The sequence below is a fragment of the Rhinatrema bivittatum genome, chromosome 3 (genome assembly GCF_901001135.1).
Source record: "Rhinatrema bivittatum chromosome 3, aRhiBiv1.1, whole genome shotgun sequence".
NCBI classification, from domain to species: Eukaryota; Metazoa; Chordata; class Amphibia; order Gymnophiona; family Rhinatrematidae; genus Rhinatrema; species Rhinatrema bivittatum.
Window position 1 is genome coordinate 523899033 of NC_042617.1, and position 25197 is coordinate 523924229.

The 25197-nt window shown below is 48.7% G+C and overlaps 1 protein-coding gene across 1 annotated transcript in view; it reads left to right on the forward strand.

Annotated features, from left to right (window-relative positions):
* Nucleotides 1-2697: 2697 nt before the first annotated feature.
* Nucleotides 2698-25197, forward strand: part of LOC115088215 (interferon-induced very large GTPase 1-like) — a 37882-nt gene continuing 15382 nt past the window's right edge. The window contains exon 1 of the mRNA XM_029596257.1: nt 2698-2748. The gene's annotated coding sequence lies outside the window, so the exon portion shown is untranslated. The remainder of the gene's footprint in view (nt 2749-25197) is intronic.

The following is a 25197-nucleotide window of genomic DNA, read 5'->3' on the forward strand; positions in this document are numbered from 1 at the left end:
CACCTCCCTCTAACAGAGTTGCCAACTTCTTCCAGATTTTCAGGACAGGCTGATCCAATACTGGTTTTACCCCTATTGCATTCTAGGTCTTATTCTGATTTCCCTATTGCATTCCCTAACAAAAGCAAAACTATAGGTACCTGCATGTAGTGGGGTAAACCAGGAGTGGATTAACCTGTACTGAAAATCTGGAGCCAGTTCGCAACCCTACCCCCTAATTTCCTTCCATCACCTCCCTTCCACAACCTCTCACTCACCCTAACAAGTAAGCTCTACTGACCCCTCCCATTGTCCCCCTCCCTTCCATAACCCCTCACTCACATTTGTTAAAAATATAAGCCTCTAGGTTTTTAGCTAAAAATTCACCTAAATTTTGGACCCGTCCCCCCCGCCAAACCCTTCTACCAACCACAACCTCAATAACATTTAACACCCCCCCCCCCCCCCCAACACACACACACACACATCCAATCACGGAAAACCCCTGTCGGGAGCCCCTCCCGGTGCTTCCAGCGCTGTTCTAAGCCCAAGGATACTCTTTTTACAGATCCAAAGAAATGGATCTACTATGTGACTGAGATAGTCACTTGGCTATGAGCGTAACAGGGCTACTTTTAATTAGATCGGACAGTCTAAAAGCATAAAAAGGATTCAAGGAGGTTACAAATGAAGCTGAAAGCCAAAAGAAGCAGAAAGAAATTACCAGCCCCTCCCCTACTTCTGGAAAGTCTGTGATTTCCAAGAAAGAGAAAGTAGAAAATGAAAGCACTCTGGTTGTAAAAGCCGTTATAAAGAGAGGCAGTTCTCCCACAGCAGATAATGACCAGATCAATCAGAGCAGGCTCTCCCACCTTCTCTACCCAGCCCTTTCAAAGGCTGAGGGGGAGATTTATCAAGCCACAATATTTTATTGCAGGAGGGGCAAAATATTGTGGTGGATGGGACAGGGAGGGAAATGCGTGATGGTGGACCCGTCCCCCAGGGCTGCCATCAACCTAAAGGGCCCAGCGTCCAAGCCCCCCTCCCTCCTAAAGTGCAAGTTTGCGGCTGAATATTAGTTCAGATCCAGCTGGGTAACATAAATGGCTAAGTTATCAGAGGCTAGGCCCTCCCTTCCACACAGCAATCACTTTTCTGAAGCCCACCTCACTCCTCTGCCCTTCTACTCTGGTGTTGAGTTCTGAAATGGGGTGGGACAGAGAGGAGTTGGCTCTAGAAAAGGGTGCTCATAGAGAAGGTAGAAAATCAGGAGAGGGTGGGAGGACAGAGCCATTCACATCCTTCTGGAAGATCTGTTTTCTTGCTTACTCTGTGCCTCACACCTCCTCAGCCCCTCTCACATATACACTCCACACACCTCCCCTAATAGAGTTGCCAACTTCCTCCAGATTTTCAGGACAGCCTGATCCAGGCCTGGTTTTACCCTATTGCATTCTGGATCTTATTCTGATTTCCCTATTGCATTCCCTAACAAAAGCAAGATCCAGAATGCAATGGAGAAATCAGAATAAGACCCAGAATGCAATGGGGTAAAACCAGGACTGGATGAGCATTGGTTTTGGGCTTGACCCTCAGAAAGCCATGAACGATATTTACTATATTGTAAACATTGCATACCAAATTGGTACTAAATGCCAGCACTCAAACAGTAAGAACCTCATTCACTTACCCCCGTTCCCTTTCATTCCCTCTCACTCAGCCCCCTTTGCATCCCTTCCCTCCCCTCTCACATACTTACCCCACCCTTTCCTTCCATCCAATATCATTCACTTATTCCCTTCTCCCAGCCCTGCCATTCTCTCTCAGTCACCCCCACCATGTCCCTCACACCTCAATCATCACGTCTTGTTCCTCCTGCCCGTGGAGCTTGCAATCCTCATGGGCATGTCATAATCAAGCACTGCCGGCTTGGGGTTTGTTTTCCTGCCTGCGGCTCTGGGAACCGGTCGAGCATGTCATAATCCTGCGCTGCCATCGCTAATGATTTTGGCTCACAGGGCCTGGGAACCCCACAAGTACATCAGAATTCTGGGCTGCCGGCACTTGGTTTGCCTTTCTGTCCTCAGGGCCTGGGATCCTCATGGGCATTGCCACTATTTGGGGCGGTTGGTGATTTTTTTTTTTTGTCAGGGTGTAGATGCAGGGTGAGGCGGCTGCCACAGGGGTGTTTTGAGGGGCACATTTTGCCACTCTAAACTTTTACAACCTGAGGCCACCGTCCCATTCTGCCTCTTGATAGAAGCACCTCTGGCTAACAGGAACCCATACAGGAGGAGGGGTCGTGCTGCTGCAGGGCCTGTGAGCATTTGTCGGCTGACTCACGGGCTCTGTGCCAGTTCTCTCTGTGGTCTCTACAACCTAAAGATCACCGCTGCCCAGATTCTGCCACCATGCTCCTTTCGGCTACAGGGCCCCTTGGAGGCCCCGGGCAATTGCCCTGCTTAATCTGGCCCCCTCCCCCATGCCATCCATGTAAAACAGGGGCACATTTAGGAAAAAGGTGACCTTAACAATTTAAACAATGATTAAAAATGTTCTGTATTAATCTACAAAAAGCTTGCAGCAGCCAGTGAAAACATCACTTCTCTTCATAAACCTGTGATTTCCAAGAAACCATTAACCTTTGAAAGTGAAAGCACTCAGGCTGCAGAAGCCTTTATAAAGAGGCATAGCTCTCCCTCAGCAGGTGACAGAGCAGATCAACCAGAGGAAGGAAGGAAGAAAGCAGCTCAGCCTTATAACACTTGGGTATGGAGTTTTATGTCTATTTTCTGTCCTCAAATTTTAATTCTAGCTGCTATCAATCTTTTTTTTTAGTTTGAAAAAGCATCCAATTTTCTACTTCCCTGTTTTCTCTTTGAAAATATATGGTTTTATAATTAGGCATGTGTCAGCCCTTTACAGCTAATTTAATAAGGAATGAAAAGAACACATTTACTGTAATATAGTAGAATTCAAGAAATATCTAGCAAGAAATATAAAATAAAAGATAAAACATTCTTCTTATAATTAGGTTCCATTAGGAATTTATCAGGGACAAATATATAATAACACATCAGATAAATATCAAACCGTACATATCAGGTCCAAATTAAGAATGTAAAATCAGATAATATATCACTTGATCGGCACTATCTGCTACGCTGTTCAATATTTACTTACTCCCACTCTGTCATCTATTAGCAGGGCTAGACTAACCCATTTCATATACGCCAACGATATTCAAATTTTAATACCTATACAAGATACTCTTGAAAAAATATACAAACTCACAGATATGTACTTAAATGTAATAAAACAATTACTAAACAGAAGCAAAATCCCCTTGCTATTAATAATATCCAAAGAGAGGAAACAATTCATTTATTACCAACCATCCTTATAATACATTTTTACAAAGAGGACAACATCATCGGACCTTAGTGCAACAATTTTTAATCCAGTGTTTCTCCCCACAACGTCAAGTGATTACATTATAGTGCTTATAAATGGCTGATGCTGTTGGCGGCCCATTGCGTGGCGAGAGACAGTGGATTAAAAATTGTAGCACTAAGGTCTGATGACATTGTCCTCTTTGTAAAAATGTATTATAAGGATGGTTGGTAATAAATGAACTGTTTCCGCTCTTTGTTTGGATATTATAAAGCAATTACTTACACATTTAAAATTAGTTCTAAACATTAACAAGACTAAAATTGTCTTACTAGAAAGGAAGCAAAAAGACATAGTATATCCAGACCTAGTTACACATGAAGGCGGTAACATCAAACCAACAGATCTCGCCAGAGATCTAGGAGTTATCATCGACTCACAACTTAATTTCAAGAAACATATCGCTATCAAATTGAAGGAGGGGTATAACAAACTTATGACTCTAAGACTGCTAAAACCTCTGTTAGATGAAAGTAACTTTAGAACCGTCTTACAATCACTGATTTTCTCTGGAACAGATTATTGCAACTCATTATTGTTAGGCCTACCAACCACAGCTATAAGATCACTTCAGTTTCTTCAGAACACTGCTGCAAGGGTCCTAACAGGTACAAGGAGGAATGATCATATAACACCGATATTAATGAAATTACATTGGCTCCCAATAAAATATCGTACACAATACAAAGTACTCTGCATCTTGCATAAATTGATTTATGGTGAGCAAACTGAATGGATAAATACTACAATTAGATTGCATAAAATAAATATTTGTATTTATTATTTAGCTATTTACATTGATCTGTTACCACTTGGTCCTGTTCTCTCCTTTACCTCTAGTTCTAAGTTTCTACTAAGTTAGCCTTGTTGTTATTTTATACCCACTTGTTTGATGTAATTTTCCAATATTGGTTCTGTGTAAACCGAAGTGGTATGTACTAGTACATGAACTCCGGTATATAAAAGCCGTTAAATAAATAAATAAATAAATAAATACATACATACATACATAAATAAACCTCAGAGAATTTTAAGATCGGCTAATAAAGGCCTACTCATAGTTCCATCAATACACTCAGCACATCTAAGTCAAGTGAGAGAATGCAGTTTATCCATAGCAGGGCCTAAGCTATGGAATGAGCTACCTATTGAACTCAGGCTACAAACAAATATTAAATTATTTAAAAAAAATTAAAAACATGACTTTTTGAGAACGCTTTTAATGACAGAGAGTAGTATCCAGAAGCAGTTCTTTTTTTCCAGATACTTAATTTTAATATTTATTGAATTTTAAGGCAATGGAATTAAATAACAACGAGAGCAATGCTGAAAACTTATCCTTACCTCTTCCTTTTTCTCTTCTTTTCTTTAACCTTCTTATTTATATTTTATATGATTTATTTCATAATTGATTTAATCCTATGTTTTAGATTTTATATGTATTTTATGAAAATGATTTTAGTTATGGTCTCTGTAATACCGAAGCTTTATTATGCATTGTTTATAGTGTCTTTTTGATTGTATTTTAGAATTATATATTATTATCAAATTGTAAACCATTGTGATAGTACCACTGAATGACGGTATATAAATAATAAATAAATAAATAACGGTGGTGTTGGTTCCTCTCTCTCCGCTGACTGGTGGGAAGGGTTGGCTCTGACCATAGCAGCTTCTTTTCCTGCAGAGGCTCTGAACACATCAGGTGTCTAAGCAGAGTCATTCTGGCAACAGTGCACCAGGAAATTCCTCACTGGTGGCAAGAATGCTGGGACCTTTGTAACAGCAGAGGAACAAGATGTGAGGGTGAGGGCAGGGGTCGACCTTACACTCCTCATGTCACGGTGTCCCTCCCTTCCCCATCCCTACTGCACCCTATGGCTTCCTCCTCCAGGGAACCTCATGGCATGCTTTCTCTCTCCCTCTTCTGCCCTCACTCCGAGTCTTTTCTTTCCTGTGCTGCTGGACTCAGGGCTGGTGCCAGGGTATTGGGCACCCTAGGTAAACCTCTGGTCTTGTGCGCTCCTCTGAGACTTGCTGGCACCAGCTCCAGGAAAGCTCTTTCTTTGACACCATTGGCTCTTGCACAGCAGCCCCCTCCCCTTTAATCTCTTTCCTCACCTCTACCCAGCACATCCTTCTCTTTGCCCTCTGCCCATAGTGCCCAGCATCTCTTCTTCTCTTTCCCTCCTCTCCCCCAATATTTTCCTCTCTCCAAACCTTGAAACTAGAATCACCCCAATCGCGTTACCCTCTTTCCACTGTGCCAGCATCTTCTCTTTCTTCCCCACACTCTACATTCTTTCTCTCTCCATCCTGCCAATTGCTCAGTGCCGGTTCTCTCTGTCCACCCCCCACCCACTAAGCATCTTCTCGCTTTCTCTACCCCACTACCCACTCTACACAGTCTCTCACTCCACCAGCACAAGTTTAGCATGCTCACACTCTCTCACCATTCCCTCCCCCACCCAGCACACGCTCTCACAAGCGCACACCCCTTGCTGGGATTGCTGTGTTCTGCAATCCAGAAAGGCAATCAAAATGATAAAAGGGGATGGAATGACTCTTTTATGAAGAAAGGCTAAAGAAGTTAGGGCTCTTCAGTTTGGAGAAAAGATGGTTGAGGGGAGATATCATAGAGGTCTATAAAATAATGAGTGGAGTGGAATGGGTAAACGCAAATCAGTTGTTTACTCTTTCAAAAGTATATAGACTAGGGCAGTAGTTCTCAGCCTATTTTGTTCTGTGACACAAATGGCACAAGGTTCACTTAGTTGTGGCAAATCAACCACTTCCCGCATCATCACTTTCTCTTTTCTTCCCTCTCCCTCCATCATCATCATCACCTTCCCTTGCTTCCCATCCCTTGGTACCATCACATTTCTTTTCCCTTCTCTCTTCCTCCAGCCCCCTGGCATCATTACCTTCTCCCTTCCCTCTTCCCCCACTCCCCAGCATCATAATCACCCCTCTCCCCATCTTCTTCTTCCCTCTCCCTCACCCCCTGGTATCATAATCACTTTCTCTAGCCCTCTACCTCTTCCCCTCCCCCACCCCCTGGCATCATCATCTTCCTTCTCCCACCATCTCTTTCCTCCCCAATCATCATCACCTTTCCTTTCCTTCTATCCCCACCCCATCATTATCACCTTCCCTCTCTGCTCCCCACCCACTGGCAACATCATCACCTCATTTCTCTTTCCATCTGTTCTCACCCCGAGCATTATTATCACCTCCCCTTTCCCTCTAATCCTCTCCCCCACCCCCGGCATCATTACCTTCTCTCTCCCTCCCTATCTTCTGCACCTCTCCTGCCATCGTCATCATGCTTTTCCCTCTATCCCTTCCCCCACCCTCTGGAATCATCATCATCCTCATCACCACCACCTTCCCTCTCCCCCACCACCGCCATCATCACCTTTCCTCTCCCTCCATCCCTCCATCCCTCTTCCCCATTTCCTGGCATCATCACCTTCCCTATCCCTCTCCCTCCACCCCCACATCCAACATCATCACCTTCCCACTCCAACCACCTCTCCCTCCCCACTTGCATTATCATCATTAGCTTCTCCTCCCCACCTCCTCAGTCCTGGTAACATCATCATTGTCACCACCTTCCCTTTCTTTCTACCCTTCTCTCTCATCTTCTAACATCATCATCACATTCTCTCTCAACCTCTCCACCTCTTTTCCTCACCCCTGGGGTGAATTGGCCTATTGAGGAATCGGGCTTCTCCTGGTGGGCCGGTCGTTCCCATCACGTGATTTTTTTTTTTTAAACTTACTGGCCAAAGACAAGAAGAGGATCTGCTGGCACTGCGGCCTGAAGAGAAACCTGCGGGCAGGGCTGGTGGAAGCACTAGGCCTGGGCCTGGGGCATCGCGAGCAGTGGTATCCCAAGGGGAGCCAATGCCCCCGGGCGCAGGGAGGCTCATGCGGCACTGCGACAGGCAGATGGGCAGGGCCGTGGTGAGGCTCACGTCACCACGGCCCGAAGAAAAAGATCGCGTTTAAACATGCTGATGCTCCTCTTCCTTCCTGCCTGTGCGGCCCCAGAAGTAAACGTTGCTGGAGCCGCATGGGCAGGAAGGAGGAGGAGTATTAGCGCGTGCAGAAGAGGAGCAGCGCTTACGGGTGAATCCCAAGTCGCAGCGGCCCGAGAAGAGGAAGAGACCCGGTAGCAGGACCCCGTGGCCTGAGAAGATCAGGACCGCTGCAGAACCCATCCTGCGGTGACCCGCAAAGAGGAGGCCCAGAGGTGAGAGAGAGGCTGAGGGTCTATAGAGTGTGTATGTGTGCGTGTATGAGATGAGTTGAGAGATTGTGTGTGAGAGTGAGGACCTGAATGTTTGCAGAGACAGCATGTGAGAGCCTCTGTGCGTGTGAGAGAGACAGCATGTGACAGTGAGAGCCTGTGTGTATGAATGTATGAGAGACAGCATGTGACAGTGAGAGCCTGTGCTTGAGCAAGACAGCATGTGGGAGTGAGAGAGAGCCTGTGTGTGTGAGAATCAGACAGCATGTGCCAGTGAGAGATTGTGTGTATGAATGATTTTATATGAGAGAGCATGTGACAGCGAGAGCATGTGTGTGTGTGAGAGAGAGAAATGTATGTGAGAATGAGAACCTGACTGTTTGTTTGAGGGAAGAAGATGGAGAGAAAAGAAACAGAAAAAAAAAACAATATAAAAGGAATTGGCAAAAAAAAAAAAATAAGAAAGGGAAGGTGGGAAAAAAAAGCCTGTGACCAACCAATTAGAAAACTAAGATCAGACAGCAAAGGTAAAAAAAAAAAATTACTTTTTAGTGATTGGCACATATAATCTTTGGGAATGTGCAAGAATAGCACTTTCTCTATGCGGATCTCACAATGTACAAGATCAGCATGGAGAAAGTGGAGGACCATGGGGCCTGCACAGAGGAGGCAGCAGAATGGGCTTCAGTGTCAGTAGCAGCAATCGGCACCTTCCCAATAGCCATGTGGCAGCAGTGACAGTGGCAGCAGAGGAATGAGAGAGGTTCCGAGGTTGCTGGCAAAAGAGAGGGGGGTTTGCCTTTAGTGTGTGCATGCATATGAATGGGACTCTGCCTGGGCGTGTATATGTGTGTGAATGCATGGGTGCCTGCCTGGGGGATGGGGAGGGAGTGATGTGAAAATGAATGGGAGCTTGCCTGGGTGTGTGTGTTTGTGTGTATGTGAGGGAGCCAGTGAGTGTGAGAGCATGTGTGGTATGAGAAAATCCAAGGGAGTAAGAGTTTGTGTATGGAGGGGGAGAGAGTGTCTTAGAGCCTGAGAGTGTGTCGGTGTCAGTGAGAGCGAGAGGTTATGGTGGATATAAGAGCATGAATGTGTATGTATGTGACAGTGTATGTGTGAGAGAAAATGGACATGTGAGTATGTGTGAGAGAGAGAGGATAACTTCCTAATCCTCGACAATATCAGGGTGACTGGAAATCAAGAGCTCCCACAGAAGGGGACAGCAGGGGCTTTTTAAAATCCTTATTAGTTTTAATTATTGAATATTATTTGCTGTCTGCTCTTTTTGAAATATTTTATTGGTGTTATATACAAATTTTTGAAAATTTCCCTGAGTTAAATTACTGGAGGTTCTATTCACCAGCAGTTTTGAAATGTATATTTTTAGTATGATTTTCCTGTTGTGATGTTTTATAGTTCTTGATTTTATTGTTTGATGTTTTATGAGGAATGATGGTATTTTCTGTTTTTCCATTGCTGCATTACATACAGTCTAACTTGTTGTGATTTCCAGTTCAGTTTGTCTGTGCATATTTTATGGTCCCTTTATTCTGTATTTGGTGACTCACCAAATTGCAAATTGTATGTGTAATTGGGTACCCATGGGCCAGTATGGAGAAAAATCCCCCAGGCCACTATTTTCCCACAATCCGCCCCTCCTCACCCCAGCATCATCATCATGTTTTCCTTTCCCTCTAGCCCTCTCTCTCACCCCCTGGCATCATCATTACCTTCCTTCTGCCTCTACCCCTCTCCCTCTCACCATGGCATCATCATCATCCCTCTCTCTCCACCCCTGGCATCATCACTTTTTCTTTCCTCTCCTTCCACCCCTCATGCCAATCACCTTCTCTTCCCTCCCACCCCCTGGCAATACCTGCCCTCTCCCTCACTTCCTGGCGTCATGATCATCATCTTCTCTCTCCCTCACACCCTGGCATCATCACCTTCCTTTTTTTTTCTCTTCTCCCCCACCAGCATAATCATCATTATAACCTTCCATTTCCCTCACCTTCCTGTCATCACTTTCTTTTCACTTTCCCTCCACTCCTTGGCATCATCAAAACCTTCCCTTTCCTCTCCACCTCTCCTTCCCATTCACATGAAACATCATCACCTTCCCTTCACTCTCCCCTACACCCAGTGCCAAATTCATTTTCCCTTTCCTCACCCCAACCCCAATCTTTGTACAAAAACAATCGGTGAATAGGTTTACCGAGTGCTGCTTCCTCTTTTCCAGCTTCTCACTGCAGTCTTAACTGCATGGAGCCAGCAGGTTTGATGAGACTACAGGACCATAAACAGTTTCTGTTCAGGGTTGCCAGGTTTTCATGAAAGAACAAGCACTATTTTCCAAAAAAACATGAGCCCAAAACACATGAGATTAAAACTACTTTTATTAGAAGGTATTTATACACTTAAAAAATACTTTTGTGATTGTATGGAGGAAATACAGTGGCTTGCAATAATATTTAACCCCCTAAAATGTCCATCAGACTTTTCTGGATTACATGATATTACACAGATTGCTCCAGACAGTATGCACTAAAAGTAAATTTTTAAACTCACAATTCATTATTCAGTAATGGGTTCTATCTAGCCACCCTCCCATGTAGGCTAGTTGTATGGTTGACTGGTGCAACACCACTCCAGTCTCAGCCACTGAACTCTGTAGCTCCCTTAAAATGAAAAATAAAAAAGAAACACAATCCCCCCCACACTCTTTCCCCCTCCCCCACTGCCTCTCCAAGCCCACATCTGCCCCTCCCCCCCTCTCTTTCCCCCTCTCCAATAGGCCACCTGCACCTAAACATTCATTCTCTTTCTTTCCTGTCCAAATGTTTGTTCTCCTTCTGTACTATCTTCCCGCAGCTTGTAAAAAGACATGGATCATCTCTTATCACTATCTGCACTTTCCTTTGTAGTCTATCTCCACACAGACCACACAAAGTTTAAAAAAGATCTTAAAACCTGGCTTTTCAAAAGGGCATATAATAATTGAAGTTAAAATGGCAAATAAGGATAGAGAATAGCTCCACAAATGGGCAAATTATGTTTTTAATTTTCATTTTATTTGACTAATATTATTTTTAATTTTTTATCTTAATTGGTATTTTAATGCTATTATTTCATATTTTATTGTATTGTAAACCGTTAAGATTGTATTTATGAGGTCACGTGGGGTGATGTGCTGAGGCAGACGTGTTCTTCCTTGGCTCTGGGTGCCCTGCCCTCGCATCTACCGGCATCGTTCGTTACCGGCTGAATAATAGTCATGAAATCAACTCTGACGAATACCTTCATGTCGATAGTTAACTTTATGAATAAAGCTTCACCCCCGATGGAAGCTAGAGGAGGAAAAAAGGAACGCGAAAAAGACAAGGGGAAGGCCGTGGAACCTAAAATGGCGGCAAGACCCAGCGAACCAGGGCTGCCGACGGGAACAATTTTAACGGTGGAGGTTCTGAGAGAAACACTGGATGCCACCCTCGATGACAAGCTGGCCGGGATCTCTAAGAGCTTAATTGAGGTAAAGACGGCTCTAGCAGATATAGGGCCGAGATTTGACATCCTAGAAGGGAGGGTCGGCGATTTGGAAGACCGCGAGGCCGCAAACAGATACAGGTGGAGGCTTTAAAGGAGTGCCGAGCTAAGCTAGATATATGGAAAACAGGCTTAGACGTGATAACTTACGTTTTTTGGGATTGCCGGAGGCGCTGGATGAAAAAGGACTGGGGGCCTTCTTGGAGGAGTGGCTAGCGGAAGCGGTGGGCCTACCTGACATGCAGGGAGTCATGCGGGTTGAAAGGGCGCATAGACTGGGGATACGCCGTCCATCGGATACCAGGCCGCGCATCGCCATTGCAAAGATTCTAAACTCAGCAGATAAACAACGAATATGGCTAGCATATAGGAAGCGCCCGGAGTTGCTTTATCAGGGGCATAAAATCCGACTCACCCAGGGCTATTCCGTATTGGTTTCCCAGCAAAGACGAAAATTTTCTCCAGCTTGTACGAAACTTTTTGACCGGAAAATTAAATTTGCTCTACAATTTCCAGCCACCTTAAAAATTTGGCAGAATGGCGTGCAGCACAGTTTCTCGGAACCAGAAGCGGCACTCACCTTTATACAGAGCCTGGAGGATTGAGTTCCAAGGCTCCTGCATCCTGGATATGGGATAGCCTGAGAGGACAAGCAATTATGTCTGGCTTGAGCGCACTCTCTAAAACTATCGGTTTGCCCAGATTCAGGAATTTCTGTTGGATCGCACAGCTGACCTAACCGCACTGGGTTTCAGCTTTTGGATGGTATTCTTCCCTGGACTCAAAACAAGCTCTGTGGGGAAGGGACTGAAGGCTCAAGGTTACTCGGAGGCCCGATGGACAAGGGACACAGACTGTTTTCTATCGCTTTATAATGCAATAGCTGGACACATTCTCTCGGTTATTGCTTCCCGTGGGTTTCTGAACTTTAAACCGCTAAAGATGGAGCAGTAAGGGTCCAGGGCTTGATTGGCGGGGGGGGGAGCACCCATACGCCTCATAAGCGTGATCCCTCGATCTGTCCCCTACGATCTGTGGGAGGGACAGGTCAAACATATTCAGTTGAGTGAAGATGGGGGGTGGGGGAGGGGGGGATGGGTAAAAGGGGGGATGGTATGGGATGGGAACAAATGTGGGGAGGTGAAATACCAATGCATGTGTTTGAGAATATGTGTGTGAGGAAAATTCAAGGTGTACTATGGGGGAGATGGGACAGTTGTAGGAAGTTAAGGCGGGGTGGCCATATAGGCAAGGAGATGGTGCCTAAGAGGGAGGAGCTGCTGGGACCTCTTCCTTCCGAGTTCACATTGTTTTCTCTCCGGCAAGACTGTCTCTTTGCCTTCTCTAATGTCTAAGATTGTGTCATGGAATGTGAATGGGCTTAGCTCACCCATTAAGCATAAAAAAGTTTTAACCCACTTAAAAATGATGAAAGGGGAGATTGTGTGCCTCCAAGAAACTCATTTAAGCGAGGCTGAAAGTCTTAAATTAAAACGGGACTGGGTAGGGGAATGTATCTTTGCGGCGGCCCGCTGCTGAAAAGCAGGGGTTGCAATTCTCATTAGCAAAAATGCGGATTTCATTTTGGACACCTCAGTAATTGATCCGGAGGGTAGATATGCCATCGCGATCGGCAAATGGCAGGGAAAGGTGGTCACTATTTGCAATGTTTATGCTCCTAATTCTAACCCACAGCAATACCTGCAACAATTTTATAATGTGGTATTGACTCACAGCACTGGCTCACATTTTTTGATGGGAGATCTTAATTGTGTGGCAGATCATACCCTGGACAGATCAGCTCAGCAGGGAGACAGGGGGGGATCCCCGGGGGAAGGAGTGGAGTTTTTAACAGTGCATTTAGGACTGTTAGATATTTGGCGGATACTTCATCCCACTGAAAGGGATTACACATTTTACTCTCACCCACATGATTCCTTCTCTAGAATAGATTACATTTTAGTTGCAGATGAAATGTTTCCAAAGATATCTCGAGCGGAGATTGAAACACAAGTAATTTCTGACCATTCGCCTATTTCCATATCTATCACTTTGGGTGTTCAACAACAAGCTGGGACTATATGGCAGTTTCCGCAAAGTTTGAAAGGGGATAAAGATTTCCAAAACTACCTGAGGGACAAATGGCTGGAGTATAAAGAGCACAATGGCCAACATATGGACAATCCCTTATTATTTTGGGAGGCGGGTAAGGCGGTCCTCAGAGGGGAGATTATTAGCTATACAAGGGCCAGACATAAACGTCTGAATAGCGAGATCTTACATTTGGAAGGTCTTACCAAACAAGCGAGACGCCAGTGGCTTCAGAATCCATCGGAAACCCATAGAAAATCCTATTTTAGCACGCTGGCACACCTGAACATTGCACTTCATATGCGGGCAAGTAGGGCATTGCAGGTGGCCCAGCATAATTATTTTAAATTTGGTAACAAAGTGGGCAAACCCCTGGCTAACCTGATTCGGGCGCACAAACCCCGGACAGTAGTGCCAAAAATGCGTACTATTCAGGGTCAAGTAGTATCGGATGTTTCTGACATTTGCGACGTTTTTCACACTTTTTATGAGACCCTGTATAAAGCAGAATTGGCTCCGCCGCTGAATAGCGAACAGGACTTTTTCTCAGATATCCACCTCCCACATACCATACCGGCCCAACGAGATTTTTTAAATCGCCCTATTCAATCCTATGAGGTATTACAGGCCATAAATGCTATGCCCTTGGGCATTCTCTGTTGAGAATGCATGTAACGGCCCCACTCACAGATTTTTACACTGCAGGTCTGGCTACGCAGTCTTTCCCTAAAGATTTTAATACTGCTCACATTATTGTTTTACCTAAAGCTGGAAAAGACCTAGAAAAACCAGAGTCTTACCGTCCCATTTCTCTTTTAAACAATGACTTAAAGATTTTGGCCCATGTGCTGGCTGAACGACTGAATTCAATACTTCCCCAATTGATTTCTATGCCCCAAGAGGGTTTTGTTAAGGGTCGCAAGGCCACTAGTCACATCTTAAAATTGCTCACAGCCATGCGATACTGTCAACAATTGCAAATACCAGCGTTGGCTATAGGTTTTGACTCTAAAAAAGCCTTTGACAGGGTTTCTTGGTCTTATATGTTTTCAGTATTATCTAGATATGGATTGAGGGTGACTTTTTACAATATATCAAACTTTTGTATGACATGCCAGCTTCCCGCATTATCGTTAATGGTACATGCTCCGCAAAGGTACATATTCAAAGAGGAGTACGTCAGGGGTGTCCCTTGTCCCCATTACTATATATACTTACCACTGACCCGTTGCTCAGGAAAATTCAGACAGATGAGAACATACAGGGTTTTGAAAGAGCGGGGCACGTATTTAAAATAGCGGCATTTGCCGATGATGTCCTTGTTTTTTTGACAAATCCACATGCCACTTTACCTCCATTACTGGCTCTACAGGAGCAATTTGGGGTCTTTGCGAGGTTGAAAATTAACAGGGACAAATCAGAGGCATTAGATGTTACTCACAATGTGCAGCAGACCTGGGAAGGAGTATTCCCATTGCGCTGGGCTAATACCGAACTTAAATATCTGGGGATTCGAATCCCAGCTTCCTTGGAAGATATTTATCGACAGAACATTTCCTCTAAACTCCTCTACACCCGGGATACATTGCAAAGATGGTGTAACTTGCCACTTTCTTTGAAAGGACGAATTCATCTATACCAAATGGTCATTTCGCCGAAATGGCTATATACTTTACAAATGTTACCCATCAGACTATTAGCCCAAGATGTTAAGCTCCTCAATCAAATTCTTCGGAAATTTCTTTGGAGGGGTCGCAAAGCCCGTATCCCCCTACAGATGCTGCATCAACCCATAGCTACTGGGGGTCTAGGGTGTCCTAACTTAGATCATTATAATATAGCATGTAATCTCCGCATAATCAGGGACTGGATTTTTTGACATATCGGTTTATATCCCCACATCACTTTTCACTGCCTGGTATGGGGTTTCCTCTCTGAATGATCTTCTGCATAGGCAGAAGAAGAAGGTCCCATATTTGCTGAGAAGCCATCTATTGGTGAGAACATGCCGTACTACATGGGCTCATTTTTGTAGAATATTACAATTACAGAATGACATTACGGGTCTTTCACACCTGATTAACAATTCCCATTTCCTTCCAGGCAGAGGCATGTCTCCATTTTTGAAATGGTATAGGAAAGGACTTTGCTTCCTTTACCAGTTAATACATCCTCTCATGGGAGTGTTGTATGCTTTTTCAGAACTACAAGATCATTTATCTCTACCTAGGGGGGATTTTTATGCCTATTTACAGATCCGCCACTTTTTGCAGCAATACCCCCATTACTGGCAGGACACCAAGCGCAATAACGCTCTCTTGGACGTTTTTTCTGGTTCCCATGCCAAACCGTCTACCATATCCACTATATATAAGGAACTAAGGGATAAGAGCCTAGACCATAAACATTTACGGTCTTTATTTGAGAAGTGGAAGTTGTGGCCCATTTTCACGCTGACATTCCAGGAATTCCTGGAGTCCTTTTCTCGGATTCCTGCAGCTACTATTAACGAAGATATGCGAGAAACTCAGTTTAAATTTTTATGGCAGGGGTTTATCACCCCGGAGTGGGCCTTTCAATTCAGCCTTAGTGCCTCCCCTAACTGTAGGAAATGTAATCAGTCAGTGGGATCTTATTTCCATGTATTTTGGGAATGCCCCTAAATACAGGTGTTTTGGCATGATATACTGAAATTTTGTGCCTCTATTTGGAGATGTGTGATTCCCTTAGATCCACATTTGTGGTTGTTTGGCTCCACAAGAATGATTGGAACAGGGGGTAAAAGGGGTTTGTCTGAATTCTTGGGAAAGGCGGCACTCATTGGGAAGAAAGCTATATTGACTAAATGGTTAGACTCTACAGCACCGAATGTGGATCAATGGTTTACACACGTTTAAGCTCGTTTAAGCACACACGAGATGTGCATACGTAGACATCAACAGGCCTCGCCCCTGGAGGAGGAGGATAAAACCTGGGCTCCCTTCTTGGAGTACCTTAGACCCTCGACGTCGAGTGCATAGGGGATAAGGCGAACCTTTTACAATGTTTGGACATAGGCGTTATTACTGATCTTATGATTGGGCCACCTATACTATCCTTGATAGTCCTCCTTCGTTTATATATGCACACCTACGGATACTCCTTCATAGAATATGACTGAGGATACTCACACACGCTAGAATTCTAGAGATCTTGCACTAACAGCTAGCTTACTGCACGTGGGAATGCTTGGGGGTAGGGATGGGGGGGGGGGACGAGGGGGGAAGGGGATGAAAAGCTGGGGTTATTCGGGGAACAGGGAGTTATGTGTTTTGATCTTCACTGGTTTGAATTTACTTGTTTATTGTACTATTATTGTATGTACTTTTGATAAACCCTTAATAAAAATAAATACAAAAAAAAAGATTGTATTTATTTACAGATTGATGGTATAGAAAACTGCCAAATAAATAAATAAGCAAGTCTGCCCCCCAATCTTTCCCCCTCCCCCTCTCCAAGCACACATCTGCTCCAAAAGTCTTTCTCCCTCCCCCTCTCCAAGCACATGTCTGCCTCACACTTTCCCCCTCCCCCTCTCCAAGCACACGTCTGCCCCCACTCACTGCTCCTCCCCATCCTCTCTCCAAGTACTCGTCTGCCAGCCCACACTCATTCCTCCTCCCCATCCCTCTCCAAGCACACATCTGTCCCCTCACACTCATTCCTCCTCCTCATCTCCTCTCCAAGCACATCTCTGGCCCCCTCAAACTCATTCCCCCTCCCTGCACACTTATTCCTCCCCCTCCAGGTACCACTTCTTTTTTTTATTGTTGCCAGTTAGGTGCTTCATTCCCTTCAGTGTTAGGTCTGCTGTGCTGCATAAAATCTTCCTTGGTCACCAGATGCTGTTGCTTGTTGTCAGTGCCTGTCTGCCCATGTGCTCCTCTGAGGGTAGACAGCAAATTTGCCAGGTTTTCATGGAAGAACAAGCACTTTTTTCCAAACAAACAAGCCCCAAAAAATCCTAAAACACATGAGATTGACAAAGCAATTACATTTTTTACGTGTTTTTCTGTTTTAGCATGCTGCAGAAGGTCTGCATGATGTGCACAAATTTCGCATTTACAAAAATTTGCATATAGCCTTACTCTCATTGCCAACAGATTGAATCCATGCTTTTAGTTCACATTCCTCTTCCCAAGCTTTGCAGTACTTTTTATCATACTTAGCCCAGTTCCTTACTTTAGCCATAGTAGATCAAAACCATTTAACAGAGTAGCAGGCAAGAACAGAGCAATAAGTATGGACAGGCTTTCTTACAAAGGTGATCTTCTGCAGGGAGAAGAAATAAGAAAAAACATTAGATGAATTCAAAAGTGGGGTAGAACAAATAAAAAAAACATTAGCCTATCACTACCCCCTCCAAGCACATCTCTGGCCCCCACCCATTCATTCCCCTCTCTGAGCACATCTCTGGCCCCCACACACTCATTGCCCCTTCCCCATCCCCTCCAAGCACATCCCTAGTCCCCACACACTCATTCCCCCCTCCGAGCACATCTCTGGCCCCCACACACTCATTGCCCCGCCCCACCCCATCTGAGCACATCTCTGGCCCTCACAAACTCATTTCCCCTTCCCCAATCCCTATAAACACATCTTCAATCCCCTCACGCTCATTCTCCCTTCCCAGCATACATTTTCCTCCCTTCCTGATACCTTGCTGTAGCCAGCTGAGTGCTACACTGCCTTTCTACTGCTGCACATAAGCTTCCTTGGTCACCCATGATGCTGTTGTTTGCTGCAATTCCTTGCTAGGTCTGACCATGTGCCTATTTTATCGGAAAGGCGCCCTGCTCTGGTCAAAAAAAAGTATTGCAAAACCATACTGCCCACATCCCGTGGGTCAAGTATGGACCAAAATTCAGAGGTCGACCTTTCGATAAACAAAATGCCATGATTGTCGGAGGCAGCGATCTACAGATCTGTGTGTACTCCCTCCCAGTCTAGAGAAGGGCCAGAAAGAAGAAGAAGAGTCAGTGTAGTCAGTCTACTCAGCGGGTCTCACTGCCCAAAGGCAGAAAGGAATCACTGGCACCACCAGTGTCCTTTAGCACATCATCGCAGATCCGAGTCACCGAGTTGGGGGGAAAGAAGGGGTATGGGACTCATGAGAAAAGAACAGGCACCTACATGCAGAAGTGAAGGCGGGGGGGGGGGGGGGAGTGGAGGTGGGCAGAGGATGCAGTCAACCATCCAGTCAGCTGTAAATAAATAGCGGGATGTTGTTCCTCTGCATGGCGACTGCGTGCTCTGCCCTTAAGCGGGACCGCACCAAGGAGCGAAAGAACAACCCGCATGGAGCTGGTACTTCGCCAGCCCGTTTCGCCTCCCTGGTGCACCGGATGGTATGCTTTGCCTCCGCCAGGAAATAGTGGATGAGGCGGGCTCGTCTTCGTGCTACTGGGTGCCTTGATGCAGCACAGCCATAGACAAGGAGGTGGGGGGAAAAGGACAACCAAATGCGCAAAAATAAGTTTTTCAGAAATGCAAGGAAGGGGGTGAGGCGGGGACAAAACCAGTAGGCGTGGGTGATAGATTCCTGAGCCTGGCAAAAGGGGCAGGCCGCGGAGCCGGTAATGGCCTCCATCATGCCACTTGTGAGAATTGCCCCATGTGCCACCCTCCATGCCAGGTCCGCGCTCTTCCTGGGGGTGGGGGAGGTGTAGAAAGATTCCCATCATGGTCCCCTATCGCTGCTGATCACGCTCCTCCAGACCGTGTCGGGGTGTGAGGCGAGCGCCAGATAGTGGACTGTATGGACCAGGAGGCGGTACAGTGCCTTCCAACGGATAACCTCGAAAGGGGCTGTGGGGAAAGAATGCAGCCTACTGAGGCTTTTGGCCGGAAGGGGGCGGGCAGAGAGAGGGGGGTCCCTCCTAATGGGGCCTATACTCAGGTCCGGAGGAGGGGGGCTGGAAGAATGGCTGGGACCTCCGGCCTGCGGACCCCCCTTTCCTGAGAGAGCAGACTGAGTTACCCTAGCCTGGGTGAATCCTACGTCTATGGTGGCGGGGGCGGGGATGCTGATGGCCATCCGCTGTGCCAGAGTAGACGGCGGCACCCCTGCAGATCAGTCCCCTGACTGGAGGTGACCGATCTCAGTGGTTCCGGCTGAGGCCAGCCGACGGCATACCACAGAGGACTCCAAATGGAGTCCTTCAAGGAAGTCCTCCGTGGGGACTGCCGGCCTCCTCGTCACGGAAACCATGCTCCAGGACTTAAAAAGTTCTTGATAGAAAGATGGCAGCGATGAGAGGCCGTGTTCGTACCCTCTCGCATTGATCACAAACAGCTGCCAGTCGTACTGCAATCCGCCTACCTGGCAAAAGAAAAAAACTGCCAAAAGGCGCCATGGGGGCGGTGGGTCTGCATACAGGAACCTCTGTAGGGCCTGTAAGCGGAAGGTGTGTGTCTGGCTCTTAAGACACACAAGGCCCTGCCGCCCTCCTCCAATGGAAGAGACAGGGTACCCACAGAGACCCAGTGCCTCTTGCGGCCCAGAAGAAATCCAGCAACTTTCTCTGGGTCCGGACAAAGAACTCCGTGGGGGGAGTAAGGGTGGTCAGCTTGTGCCACAGCATGCTGGCCACAAGCTGATTTGCCACCAAAACCCTCCCGCGGTATGACACTAGCCGTAGCAGTGCCACTCACGACCTCAGGCGTGTGTCGACTTTGGCCCAGTTGATCTTGGTGGAGGATGCAGCTGAAAACACCCGCTGGCAGGCTCGCATCCTTGCCATATCAAGTGGGTCACGGATCACGAGGAGCACATCGTTGGCATAAGCGGAAAGGATGAGGTGAAGTCCGGGGTCCTGCAGCGCTAGACCAGTGAGCTTCCTGCGCTGTAGGCACAGGAAGGGTTCAATGGCCAGTGCGTACAGTTGCCTGGACAAGGGACAGCCCTGACGTACTCCCCTCTTAAATGCCAGGGGCGCTGTTAAGGACCAATTGACCTTAACTAGGCACTCCGCGGACGCGTACAGGAGGCGGAGAAGACCCACGACCCGGGGGCCGAAGCCAAATTCCTGCAGGATCTGCATGAGATAGCGGTGATCCATCCTGTTGAAGGCTTTCTCCTGGTCCAAAGACAGAAATGCCACCGACAGGTCCTTCCTACAACAGTAATGGAGAAGATCTCGGACTAAAAAGATGTTATCAAAAACCAAGCGGCCCGGGACTGTGTAGGACTGGTCCGGGTGGATCACCTGAGCAAGCACGGGCCCTAGCCGCAGCGAAAGCACTTTGGCCAGGATTTTGTAGTCCGTGCACAATAGAGAGATGGGGCGCCAGTTCTGCAAGTCACGAGCATCCCCTTTCTTGGGGAGCAGCATAAGTACTGCGTGGCGACATGACAGCGGCAACTCCCTGGTCTCCAGGGCTTCCGCCAGGACCCGCAGGAGATCAGGTCCCAGCAGGTCAAAAAAAGTGGTGAAAAAATTCAACCATCAGCCTGTCGATGCCCGGCGTTTTGTTGTCGGGCATCCGGTTCAGGGCCTCAGAAAGATTCGCCAGACTCAGGGGCATGTCCAGCTTGTTTCTGCTGCTCTTCCTGATGATGGGAAGCCCCTCCCACAAGACCTTGCAGGCATTCGGGTCAATAGGTTCCAGAGAGAAGAGGGTCGAGTAAAAGTCCCAGACTGCCGCCCGAATCCTCTCCGCATCACTGAAGGGGGCCCCGTCGGCAGCCACCAGGGCCGTGATCTGCTTCTGGGCACCTCTCCTCTTCTCCAACCCAAAGAAGAAGCACGAGCCGAAATCCATCTCCAGAAGGAAACGGATGCGCGATCGTACAAACGCCCCCGGCCTTGCCGCTCCTCGAGGTGACGGATGGTGCGCTTCTTCTCCATGTACTCGTCTTGCAGAGCTTGGTCTGCAACATCAGAGAGGTCTGCTTCGAGATCCAACACCTCCCCCTGTAGGCGCCAGATCTCTCCGCGTCGCTCCCTATTAACGCCCCTGGCGTAATCCTGACAGAGCCGTTTGAGGTGGATTTTCCCCACATCCCACCACAGGCACCGTGAGGCAAAGTCCACCTCAAAGGTGCACCATTCCACCCAGAACTTCCGGACCGCCACCACGAGGCCCTCCTCCTCCAATAAGGAGTTGTTGAAATGCCAGTGGGTGGCTCGAGGCCTGGCTGAGTCGAGCCTCACCTTCATGTACACCAGATGGTGGCCCGTGAAGGCTGCCACCTCAATGGCACTCGAAAGGGTCCGTGGACTTTAAGAAGTCCATGACGTAGAACCGGTCGATCCGAAAGCAGCTGATTCGTCCCTCCAGCACCCGGACAAAGGTGAAGGAGGGGGAGCCAACCGGGTGACACAGCTGCCAGACATCGACCAGGGAGAAGCGACGAACCGTCTCCCCCAAGTATGCGGCGGAGGTGGGGTCACACTCCAGACCGGAACGGTCGAGTCTCTCGAGGGTGCAATTAAAGTCACCCCCGAGCACCACCTCCTCCGCCACATCCAAGGTCTGCAATAGGGTCGACAACCGGCAAAAGAACGCCAACTTGGCAGTTCTGGAGGTCGGGGCGTGCACATTGATCAAATTGACCGTGCAGTCCTCGAAGCAGAACTGCAAGTGCAGCATCCTGCCTGGCACAACAGATCAGACCCCCAGCACCTCTGCCTGCAGGGACTCCGCGAACAGGATGGCCACTCCCCTGGCACGTCCGGAGTGGCTAAAGTATGCCCTGCCGCACCAATCCAGGAGTCAGTCAGCCTCGCTCTCTGGAGTGGAATGGGTCTCCTGCAGGAGACTGACGGAGTACCCTCCTCTCTAAATATAGGAGAGTACCCAGCTCCTTTGGAGGCCATCCCTGCAGACGTTGACATTCAGAGTGCTGATAGTCAGAGCCATCCTCTGTCAGGATAAACAGCGCCAAGCTGGACTCCCCTTAGGGTATCAGTTCGGCACATAAACGTCGGGCCCTCTTAACGTCCTTGGACCCTGAAGGTTTACACCCCTCGAGGTAGCTGATGAGAGCACCCGCTACCCTGCAGAGTCGCTCACCGTTGGGCCACCTCTCGAGAGCTTTTGCCATCCGAAACTTCCAACTGCGGTTAACCCACAGAAGCCGGTCTAACTCCATGACCGCGCCCCGCAAGGAGTGGGCTGACAGGGCTTCTCCTGCCCCAGGGTGAAAGAGTGTAGAGGTACCTCCTTCTGGTGCGCTAGAGGAGACCCTCGCTACCCTAGGCGATGTACTTTCACCATCTAGCTCGCCCTCACTGGCGGCGTGTTGGCCCCCCCAGGTCCTGACGCAATCCAGGTGGCAGCATCCCGGTCAGTAGCAACGAGTCCCCTGGGTCACCTTGAGAGGACGCCGGAGTAAGTGGTTCTCGGTCGGCGGTGGGTTTGCCCATCTCAGAGTCAACATCTCCCTCCTCGATGGGTCGGGTCAGACACCCACCTCCCCCCAACCTTGGCTGGGAGCCCCGGAGATAAACCCCGGGGTGTTACAAAATCGGGTCCGCTCCCGGTTCCCCCGCTTACCCCGAGGCAGCCCCGGACAGGTAGAAGAGCCCTACACACTGCGGGGCCGAAATCGCTGCCTGCTGCGGCTCCTGCACGGCATCCGAGACGCTGCCGACTTCCGTCGCTGGCCCCGCCCCCTAGACGCGCGCGAAGAGGGCTAAAACTTAAAGGGGCCAGCGCGGGAAAAAGCGGATGATGACGTCAGATGCTCAGGGTACTTCTACCCTGCTCCTACAGCCCTCCAGTGCCTTGCAACAAGGTTCCCGAGGTTGATTGTGCTTCTGTGGTCTTGCTTATCTTCGTCCTGCTTCTGCCTTCCCTCCGCTGTGGATTCTTCTGGCTCTGACCCCTGGACTGGCTTCTGATCGTTCTTCTGGCTCTGATCCCTGGACTGGCTTCTGATCGTCTTCTGGCTCTGACCCCTGGACTAGCTTCGGATCTTCATCTGGCTCCGACCTTGGACTGGCTGCGGACCGCTCACTGGATACCGACCCCTGGACTGGCTACGGACCACCCTAGGACTCCGACTCCTGGACCGACTTCTGGATTTCCTACGACCTGCTGGAGGCGCCAGCTGTCCGGACCCATGACCTGCAGGAGGCGCCTGCATCCGGATCATCCACACCTTCTGGAAATCGCCTAAGTCCCAGCGGCCGTGTCCCTACAGGCTCCTCCTGGGGGGACTTCGGCTTCCAGGGTGAATCTCCTAAGTCCCAGCGGCTGGGCTCCTAAGGGCTCCTCCCGGAGGAGTACCAGTCTCCAGGGTGAAGAATCTTACTCTGCTTCTTCGGTCCAACAGCATCCATCCATCCAGTGGGGTTTGTCCTTGGTCGCAGAGGACGGCAGCTTCGACCTGAGCGTCAGCCAGCTTTGAGCTTCAGGACCGCCTCCTGGTTGGGACTTCGCTGTGAAAGGCCACCGCACCCCATCTTCTGTCCCAACCAGCTCAAGGGTCCACAAACATAACACGGGGTACAGCCTGGCTTCCCGTCTTTACCAGGCTCCTCTCCCGAAGGGGTCCCCCTCTCCTCTCCAGATGCTGCACTAAGTGGGTGCCTCGCATCAGGTGGTGATGAGAGGGGAGGGGAAGGGTTGCAAGCATCCTCCATTGCCGGATCCAGGACGGAGCTGAAACTCAGGTCTGGAAGAGGTAGAGCGTTCTCCTCCAGAGACTTCTGGGGAGGCAAATTGGGCTCCCAGAAGTCAGTGGTCAGGGGTTCGCCCGGGGTGGGCCTCAGCGCCCTCCTCTCAGCCTTCATCTGGGCCTTGGCTTGGTGATCGTCCCTGCTGGTCTTTGCAACCCGGGCTACAGGCCTGACCAGGGGATCCCGGTGTCTCTTGCCAAGGCCCGCTGGCTGGACGGCAGAGGCACCGCCGAGAAAAGGCGCTGAGCCAACTCTGTCCCACGATCCGGCAATCATGGCCACTAAATGCAGTTTATGTCTCTTCGCCAGTACGGAAAGAGGAGATAGACCTGGAGCCCCATCTTTCCGTTCCCCACTGCCCCCTAGCCCAGCCGAGATGAGTGGGAGCTCCCCAGGGGACGAAGCCTTCTCTGCGGCTGGGGGAGGGGTCGTGGGGGTCGGCTACTCCATCGATAGTGTGCCCGCTGAGCTGTGTGTCACGGTCAGGATGGGGCTGGTGTCCTTCCTCGGGCTGAGGGCCAGTCTTCAGAAAGACAGTTGTCGGGCCATCGCCGGGGGGGGGGGGGGGGCCACTCTGAGATTCTGTGCCAGCCCCCGAGTCCCGCACCCCCAATTCACTGGTCTGGGGTTCCGGGTCTTCCCGCGGGGTTGCCAACAGGAGAGGGGCAAGGGTCTGACGGACCTCAGCATCGGCGACAGCACTGTCTGGGGGCCCCCTGGTCTGTTTCCTGTGGGGTTTGGTGCTCACAGGTGGTCGGGGCTGGTGAAGCGGTCAAGACGGGAGAGCTGGAATCCTTCCGGTCCGACGAAACGCCGGCAGTCTGACCATGCCCAGAGGGATCCGAGGTCTTCCGCAGAGGGGCCGGGCGGGTCATCGTGGCTGAGATGCGCGGCACTGCAGCCGCAGAGGAAGCAGCCTTGGTGGGGGGTTTGGCCAAGGGGCACGCCTTGTGAGTGTGCCCCACTCCCTTGCATGAGAAGCACCTCACCTCCCCTGCTGCATAGTAGACTCTGTACACGAATCCGTTGAAGGGAATGATGAACACCCCTTCAGCCTCCTCTTGCCCTTCCTTCAGCTTCAGCATGGCCCCTCTCCTGTAGGACTCTATGTGCTTGAAGGCACGGTCAGTGTGTCCTATCGGAATGATGGACATGTAGGACTTGATCTCCCTGAGCACGCTGAGATGCGCTGCCAGCGTTTAGTCA